Genomic DNA, 10,342 nt, shown 5'->3' with positions numbered 1-10,342 from the left:
TTAGTATTTAGTCATCTAAAAACATGAAAGATTTCTGTCTCTCACAGACCTGTAACTTCTTCTTTAAGAGGCTCCTCTGTCCTCCACTCATTACCTGTAGTAATGGCACCTGTTTGAACTTGTTATCAGTATAACAGACACCAGTCCAGAACCTCAAACAGTCACACCTCCAAACTTCACTATGGTAAAGACCAAAGAGCTGTCAAAGGACACCAGAAACAAAATTGTAGCCCTGCATCAGGCTGGGAAGACTGAATCTGCAATAGGCAAGCAGCTTGGTGTGATGAAATCAACTGTGGGAGCAATAATAAGAAAATGGAAAACATACAAGACCACTGATAATCTCCCTCGATTTGGGGCTCCATGCAAGATCTCACCTCGTGGGGTCAAAATGATCACAAGAACAGTGAGAAAAAATCCCAGAACCACATGGGGGGGTCCTAGTGAATGATCTGCATAGAGCTGGGACCACTGTAACAAAGGCTACCATCAGTAACACACTACACTACCAAAGACTCAGATCCTGCAGTGCCAGACATGTTCTCCTGCTTAAGCCAGTACATGTCCAGGCCGGTCTGAAGTTTGCTAGAGAGCATGTGGATTATCCAGAAGAGCATTGGGAGAATGTCCTATGGTCTGATGAAACCAAAGTAGAGATCTTTGTTAGAACCACAACTCGTCGTGTTTGGAGGAGACAGAATGCTGAATTGCATTCAAAGTACACCATACCTACTTTGAAGCATGGGGGTGGCAACTTCATGCTTTGGGGCTGTTTCTCTGCAAAGGGACCAGGATGACTGATCCGTGTACATGAAAGAATGAATGGGGCCATGTATCGTGAGATTTTGAGTGCAAACCTTCTTCCATCAGCAAGGGCATTGAAGATAAAATGTGGCTGGGTCTTTCGGTATGATAATGATCCCAAGCACACTGCCAGGGCAACGATGGAGTGGCCTCATAAGAAGCATATGAAGGTCCTGGAGTGGCCCAGCCAGTCTCCAGATCAGAACCCCATAGAAAATCTTTGGAGGGAGTTGAAAGGCCATGTTGCTCAGCGACAGGTCCAAAACACCACTGCTCTAGAGGAGATCTGCATGGAGGAATGGGCCAACATACCACTAACAGTGTGTGCCAACTTTGTGAAGACTTACAGAAAACGTTTTGACCTCTGTCATTGCCAACAAAGGATATATAACAAAATATTGAGATGAACTTTTTTTATTGACCAGCTAGCTATTTTCCACCATAATTTGCAAAAAAAATCTTGCCAAATCAGACGCGGTGATTTTCTGGATTTGTTTTCTCATTTTGTCTCTCATAGTTGTGGTCACCTATGATGTCAATTACAGGCAAATCTCATCTTTTTATGTAGGAGAACTTGCACAATTGGTGGCTGACTAAATATTTTTCCCCCACTGTATGTACTGTATAAACAGTATGAGTTCTGATTGATTGTTATGGGCAATATGGACAGAATTTCTTCTAAAGTAAAAATGGTTCCAATAGTGACTTATTTTTGCACTTTATTAATTTATTAACTTGCAGATTTAATAAAAAAAAAAAAAAAAAACTATGTGGATCTCTCATATTTCTTTTTCTGTTTTACAAAGTTCAGTCATTTTCTTATTCAGATGTGTTAGCCTAATTCAATTGTTTAATTTTCAAAATTATGCAATTTTTTGCACAATTGTACTCTAGTCTAGTCAATTTTATATCTGCGCAGTTGCAGACATTTACAAGGATTGTGCAAATTTTTTGCTCAAAAAAGACCAAGTTTGATTTTGCACAAAATTCATCAACCCACATGTGTCATTTTGGAGAATTTGGCACGAAAAAACAATGAAGACTACAAAAGAAAACAAAAAATATAACTTTACAAAAAAACCTCAAATTATAAATTGGGGCTTAAAGGTCTAAAATGATATGTGGTCGTCATACTATCAATTTATAAGAATATACTACGGTGTCACTTACCAGTATTGATCAGTAACAACATAAAGTTTTCTTTTTTAGCTGCTATCATATCCTTCTTTTCTGGCAAAAATTAAGAATTGGTTTTCTTGACTTCTTGGCGTTACCTCGTTACCTTTGGTTCCTCGCTTGACTATTCCTGGATTCTCTAAAGGGGGCTTTACATGCTACGATATCGCTAATGCGAAGTCGTTGGGGTCACGGAATTTGTGACGCACATCCGGCCGCATTAGCGATGCTGTTGCGTTTGACACCTATGAGCGATTTTGTATTGTCGCAAAAACGTGCAAAATCGCTCATCGGTGACATGGGGGTCCATTCTCAAATATCGTTACTGCAGCAGTAATGAGGTTGTTCCTCGTTCCTCCGGCAGCACACATCGCTCCGTGTGACGCCGCAGGAACGAGGAAGCTCTCCTTACCAGCGTCCCGCCCGCAATGAGGAAGGAAGGAGGTGGGCGGGATGTTACGTCCCGCTCATCTACGCCCCTCCGCTTCTATTGGGCGGCGGTTCAGTGACGCAGCTGTAATGTCGCTGTGACGCTGAACGAACCGCCCCCTTAGAAAGGAGGCGGTTTGCCGGTCCCAGCGACATTGCCGGGCAGGTAAGTATGTGTGACGGGTCTGGGCGATGTTGTGCGGCACGGGCAATGATTTGCCCGTGTCGCACAACAGATGGTACCCACGCTAGCGATATCGGTACCGATATCGCAGCGTGTAAAGTGGCCTTAAGGAAAAATCCATTTGGAGCTGGATAGATTGGGTTGTAGAGTCTGGTTAATCTCTGTTTTTTCTTGCTAAACCCCTACACGAAGGAGAAGCCAGAAGTTACCAATATGAACCTTCAGTTACAGTTTATATTATTATTACTATTATTATTTGTTCATTCCTCTAACGTCAATCTTTCTTGATTTCTTAACAAACATGCATTTCGGTTTTGGTCAAGCATGAATTCTATTTTAAAAAGGAGAAGGACAGTGATATGTCTAGCATCAGTTCAATTCCTGTAGAAACAAATGATCAAGGTTTAGACAGTACCACTTCTCTTTGTGGAGACCATTCAATCAGTATAAGGAAACTTGTAGGCCATGCAATGCTCCTTTGAAATAAGTTATGCAAATTAACTGTCGCAACGGAAAGAAAGCTACCAACACATACTCTGTATGGGCGGCACGGTGGCTCAGTGGTTAGCACTGCAGTCTTGCAGCGCTGGGGTCCTGGGTTCAAATCCCACCAAGGACACTGTCTGCAAGGAGTTTGTATGTTCTCCCCGTGTCTGCGTGGGTTTCCTCCGGGTTCTCCGGTTTCCTCCCACACTCCAAAGACATACAGCTAGGGACTCTAGATTGTGAGCCCCAATGGGGACAGTGTTGCAATGTATGTCAAGTGCTGTGGAATTAATAGCGCTATATAAATGAATAAAATTATTATTATTATTATAATTATTATAATTATTATAAGTCAAATTTACAAACAGATGATCAGACATGTTGAAATGCATCATGTCCTATCCTACTGTCACAAGGCATGAATTGTGAGAACAGGGGCTCCTAGGGTGGCCCCGAGACTTGAGACCCTGCACTGTCCCTTATCTCAGAGGTAGGCTTGATGGTAGCCAGACCTGAGCTCACAGCCTGACCCTGACTCCTGTCGGAGCCCTGATCTTACTCCCCCTCTCTCCCACCCTTGAAGCAGGCCAGAAACAGGGTAACAAAACCTCACAGATATGACACAGACAAGGGAGAAGAACGAAGTCGTACACACTGCACTCAAACTCAAAGGAAAAACAATACGTGTAAAGGAAAATTAAAAGAGGAAGGAAGTAAACGCACGTCAGGGGAAAGTCCGCACCACTCAAAATATCAACTACAGATCACCATCAACTAGATCAACACAAAGACCAGAATCGCTGGAGCAAAGTTGAAGCTATAATCAACGCTGAGTAGCATTGTCCCGAATCTTATATAGGAAGAAGATTGCTATGATTGGTAATTAGCAACCTGAGTTCCTAGCAAAGTTCCCCAGGTCAGCAGAAATTAACTCCTGCAGGACTGAGGAACAGAGCACATGAAACAGCCGATGCCCAGCTATGGCTGAACAAGTAGGAGACAGCAGCTTACCTGTTGGGCTCTGAAGTGTGAAAAGAGCCCGACGCTGCTGTGACGTCTAATGAGTCTGGACCTGAACACCATATGTCACCTACTTCCCCAACATTCGCTGGAGGAACGTATACATTGTTAATGGTCAACTGAGGATCTTCCTAATTAATAGTCTGTCATTGTTCTATTTGTGGATTGTTCTGTTCCAAGACATTATCTTTGATATTTTCTTTTTTCCTCCAGGACAATAACTTAAAATAGACTTGATTGGGACAAGTGCTTCTCCATGCCATAACTTTACACGTATCTTAACTTTCACAAGAACAACTAGACAGACTCTTCACCGTCACATTACAAACTTGAACTCTATCATTATAATGAAAGAAACCAGCGTTCGGCTGATGTCACGCATCCTTGCCAGGAAAAACCCCATACATTCCTGACTTAGATGTGACTCTGACTTTCTTGTTGATGTAGAAGTGCTAAGGGTTTTTTTTTCCCTCAAAACTTAGATGTCGGAGATAATCTGTTATTTATGTCACACGTATTGTAAAATCTGTTAATAGAGCTTCTGTTAAGCCTAAGAGGTTTGGAGCCGAGCTCTTAACATTCTTCTGTGACAGACAGAACCAAACTGTTCCATTGTAGATACTGGTGGGCAACACACAGAGAGGGGCCGCAACACATTACTAGATTTATTTCACACAACGTAACGACTATCTTATAAGAAAAAGGCATGCTCAATCTATATGATGTTGATAAGAATTCATCTGTCTGATGAGGTGGGTATGAGAAAATAGACCATAAACTACACATATATTCATACTACTGACTACCTAGTCTGAAGTTGGCTACATACATAAGATAAAGGGTTAAGGTTGATACATCTTCACAACTGGGGGGAGGGGTAATTTTGTTTAAACAGATTTAATGAGTTTGAACAGACTGAACATACTCTATTGGTATCTAAAGGGAACCTCTCAGTTTGTACATATAGTCCGATCTGAGTACAGCCTGGTATAGAGAAGAAGAAGCCGAACAGAATGATATATAGGATTTCTGGAAAAGATTCAGACTTAGGGGTACTTTGCACGTTGCGACATCGCTAGCATCGGCTAGCGATGCCGAGCGCAGTAGTACCTGCCCCCGTCGCACATGCGATATCTTGTGATAGCTGCCGTAGCGAAAATTATCGCTACGGCAGCTTCACACGCACTTACCTGCCCTGCGACGTCACTCTGGCCGGCGACCCGCCTCCTTCCTAAGGGGGCGGGTCGTGCGGCGTCACAGCGACGTCACACGGCAGGCGGCCAATAGAAGCGAAGGGGCGGAGATGAGCGGAACGTAAACATCCCGCCCACCTCCTTCCTTCCGCATATCCGGTGGAGGCAGGTAAGGAGATGTTCCTCACTCCTGTGGCTTCACATACAGCGATGTGTGCTGCCGCAGGAATAAGGAACAACATCGTATCTCCTATTCGTGCGACATTATGAAAATGACCGACGCTACACAGATCACCGATTTTCGACGCTTTTGCGATTGTTTATCGGCGCATCTAGGCTTTACACGTTGCAACGTCGTTACCAGCACCGGATGTGCGTCACTTTCGATTTGACCCCGACGATATCGCAGTAGCGATGTCGCAGCGTGCAAAGTACCCCTTACTTATGTTTTATTCACTAAAATCTCTTGTGTTTGTGTAGGGGTGTCACCCCCAATGAAGGACTTTCACTCAGTGTGTCTTTAAGCAAACGGGGCTTCCCTGCTGAGCGCTATGGACTGGCCCACACCTCCCATTCTGATTGTGTGTGTTTTGGTCTGCCCGATAGAAAAGAAGCTGTGCCAGGACGTCCCCAGAGGGTACCCAACTCGATAGAAGACGTCGCCTGGATGAGCCCAGCTGCACTGTTACCCTAGAAAGAAAAGCCTCCTCTGTCGGTCTCAGGAGAAGTGTGCACCAATGTACCATGGATTCTTAGAGGGGACCAGTTCTTCAGCCAGTGTTGTGAGTTTGCATTAGGCTGCATCGGTTAGGGAATAGTTTAGGCCTTTGTAGTTAGAGTGCAGTGTCCGCACAGTCCCTTTAGGGTAGACCAATTAGGGTAGAAGTGAGAGTAGGAGAATCCACTGTCTACATATTGTTAACTTGCTGCTTATATATTGTTGAGTATTGTGATAGTTGAAGCAACAAAACGATGCACCTCAGCTAAAGAGTTCAATTGCATCTTGAGTGCTTTCCCACCCTTATATTGCCTTTCTTCCCCTGCTGCTCGGCATCCTATGTACGTAATCGCCCTATAATAAAAACTTACCCTAGTTGCATCCGTCAATTTGTCTTGTACCGTAAGTTATTCTGCACCGTGGTGGTCCCTCGGTCATCGCTTCATTTGTATGCAGAAGAGTCCAGTAGGCAGTCCTGCTAGTGATTGACAGCTATCTCATCATGCACAGTCACACAGTGATCACTGGGTAGGACCGCCCTCTGGACTCATGTGTCTACAAACACCAGGGGTTTCCATGAATAAAATACAATGTTTACTGAAACTTTTCCAACAAAAAAGTAAGTCAATCTGATTAGTTCCTCATGCTTTAAAACCTCATTCCTGCACATCAAATAGCATTTTTAACAATACAGGGTCCTTTAAAAGGCAGTTTGTGACCATTTGAAAAAAAAAGATCTAGTACAGTGATCTTGTGATCTACTTGATTTTTTCAGGTAGATTTGGTGGGCTACAAATTTAGTGGTAGGTCATACTATTTGGTAATAAAAAATAATATAAATCAGCGTAAGCCATGACTTTGTGTTTCTCTCCACCGATTGACAGGCCAGTAATAGTATCTGTATTGGTTTTTACAGAGTGGAGAAATGGCCTTTCAGGGATTGGGAAATTCAAAGTCAGGTGTGAGTGGTCTACATGGATGTATCTCCCACTCACATTGATGGAGAATTGTTAAAAATTAAAGATTAGGAAGTTGATATCCAGAACCCCGATTCAGCAGGGGTAAGTAGTCCGTGGCTGCTGGACAGGAGCTCTGTGTACCACTTCTTACCTGCAGACACTCTTTGCTCCTCTTTTGATTAGCCGGTCTGCTGCGACATTATGAGTGCGTCATTGTCATCAGGTTATGTGGATGCAACGGCGCAGAAAAGGAGGACTCAATGGTAACTTAAACAATAGAAATTTATTTTGCACAAACACAAAGACAGTTTCTTGAGTATGAGATCAGAGACAGGTGGTGATAATTAAAACAGATTATATTACAATAAAAAATTCAGTGATGCAGATATAAAGGGTATACCCATAATATTATTTACACATTATCACTTCTATTACTAAATAACAGGTATCATCAACGTTATCTTAATCCTAATCTCTCTATCAGGGAGGTGTGATTGTCACCCCTCCTTCTGTCACTGTCACTAGATATATAAATAATGTACAAAACAGCACATAGGCCACAACGAGGGTTAAGACACCACCTGCTAGTCCAATTTAGTTGTTAACTTCCCACACTTTTATTAGCCCGGCTACCTTCATTAACTAAAGCGGGGTTCCAGTCCCCACTTAGAACAATGTGCCTAGACTAGAGGCAATGGCTCACAAACATGGTCCTCCACCGGACTGTCTCCCAGAACTGGTCATGATCCTTCTCTGCCACTACTTCCAGTCTTCCCCTGGAAACGGTTTTGGTTTTCCTCTGGAATCGGTTTTGGTCTCCTTCTGGATTCAATTTCTGGCTTCCTCTGGAATTGGTTTTGGATTTCCTCTAGAATTGGTGTCGGCCTTCCTCCGAAGTAGGTTTTGGTCTTCCACTAGAATCGTTTTCAGACTTCCTCGGCTGTAAGCCCGCTCCACCACTCACATGTCCTTCATGGTATATGTCCAACTTCGCCCCTCTCTGCCATCCCAGGCTTTTATAATTAAAAACTAGGCCCCAGCTGTCACCTGACCGGACATCTCTTGCAATGTCTTCCCGCAAGGAAACACACACCTCACTCTTTAAATCCTGCTTGTCCTTTCTGACCAGCAAGGTGATGTACTCTTGCAGACTGTTTAAGATGTTAACTGACTGCGTCTTCTGCTTCACCTATTCCCTTACAGCATGCTGCAACGGTGAAGTAATGACTAATCAACAGAGGAGTCGGGGATGCTGGCAGGTAGACATTGATCCACAAAGCACCCATCCATTGGCCATGGAGTCTGCTGGACCGGAGCTCTGTAAATCAATTTGCTCATCTTTATTAAATACTGTATGTACAGGGTGACCTATGGAAAATTAGCCCACCTTCGGCTTACCATGAGAAAGTGGCCTGTTTATATTCACTTACCCACAAGTCACAAAAAATGCTAAAAGTGGTCCCTGTTAGTATCTATGCACTTTTTGAAATGTTGGTAGTATGTTGGCTAAAATTACTTGAAGTTCTTTAACAGTGATGCTGTGGTTAATGTGTATGATGTTTTTCCTTGAGTTGGTTTAGGATATGTGGATTGTTGGCGTATTTATGTTTTACATTTGCCCACAAAAAAAAATCACCCATGAACAAGTCCATGGTACGTGGTGGCCATAACACCTTACTTGCAGCTTGTTCCTCCGTAAACATTTCATGAAGCCATGCCAATGAGTCTCATGATACATGGCATATCTTCCCTCTTGCATTTCCTTAATTGTTCTGCTTCACATGTGCGGCGCTGGTCGGATGTGGGCCTTCTGGGGTGGTGGCTCGAGGGTCTCCGTACCCGGGGGTCTCGCGAACACGCCGAATAAAAGGGGGACGTAGATGTACGGGCTAGGCCGTATTAAGTTCGTGACGCCACCCACGGTGTGTGGTGAGGTGGGACACCACCGCTGCGGTTGTGAGGCACCCGGGGGAGATGTTGTGGCAGCTAGCTGTTAACCCCTCCTTGGGTAGGGATGGTTGCCCCAGGACCCAGTGTCGTTGTGCAGGGTATAGTGACGGCAAGGGGGTGTTTGATTACTCACAGTCAATGAAACACACGAGTCTTTGGTAAACCAAGGTGCTGGTGGGCGGCGCTGCGGCCGGTTGCATTCGGATCCCCCACCCGGGCTGGTGGTCTCTATCCTTTTCCTCTGCACTGCCTTTGTGTAGTCTGAAACTCATAGGTCTAAGGAGCTGTGCCCGCAGACGCTGGCCCGTGGGATCTATGGGCCCTGGCGGTGACCTCCTATCCCTTTCGATGGGCTGTTGTCTTCTATGAGGGACTTTGGGTGGAACAGGACCTCTAGTCCTGGCCTCAATCTGTTAATTAACCAGGCCGCTGGTTTCCGGTCCTGGCTTCAGGGTCCGAGTACCCCCCTTTGTGCTCCGGTTTCCGGGTCGGTTCCCCGTGGCGGTACCGGAGGGCAACAACCCTGTCCCAGTCCACCTCGGTTCTGCCGAGCCATCTTCCCGTCTCCTGCTGACGGAGACCACCGTCTGCCTCCTAGCCAAGGTACCAGGGCTCCTACCCTGGCACCGTTCAACTTGAACTTCCTCTGCTGGAGCCACACCTAGTTCCAGCCCAGATTCCTCTCCAAACTGAACTACAAACTAATCTGCTTGTTTTCCCGCCCCCGGGATGTCTAGACCCCTGGGTGGGCGTGTCCAACCACCTGGCCCCGCCCACTTGTGTGTCTGTCTTTCCCTAAAAGGGGGTGACTAGGGTTTCAGGTCGACTGTGTGTTTCCTAAGTGAGGGAAGGTGTTATGCGGGGGCCTATCTGTGACTACCTGGTTTTGCCAGGGCGTCACACACACATAACCTCATACTGTCACTAATCTCTGTTCAAGAGAGAACACCATCTTTCCGACACAATGTTCACAGAAGAACTGAACAGAAAGGGAAAGTAAAGCCGGAATGTTGCACACGGTGCATCACTGCGTCAGCATACAAAGAACAATGGCCTACAAGACTGCTATAAATTGAGTAGTAAGGGAGTGCTTTGGTGTTTCACCCTGTATGATAACAGCTGATCAATGTGGGTGCTGGGTTTCAGAACTCATCAATCTTTCACATTAATGATCAATATGAAAGTAGTGGACAATCCCTTTAATACAATGCTGTGCTTCTGTCTCCCCGCCTTTGGACCAAACAAATTAATCAACAGAAAGTGAGAACTGCGGTTGCGCCCACTTCCTGTTGATTACTCATTTGGTCCAAAGAATGGGAGACAGAAGCTGACGCTGATTGGACTCAGGGCTCGTGTAACATCACAACGTCATGTGAGCCATGGCACAGCTGAAAGAGTGCTCATACGGGAGGTGAGTATAGGG

This window comes from Anomaloglossus baeobatrachus, chromosome 9, assembly GCF_048569485.1.
Source record: "Anomaloglossus baeobatrachus isolate aAnoBae1 chromosome 9, aAnoBae1.hap1, whole genome shotgun sequence".
Classification (NCBI taxonomy): domain Eukaryota; kingdom Metazoa; phylum Chordata; class Amphibia; order Anura; family Aromobatidae; genus Anomaloglossus; species Anomaloglossus baeobatrachus.
This window is presented reverse-complemented; position numbering follows the sequence as displayed.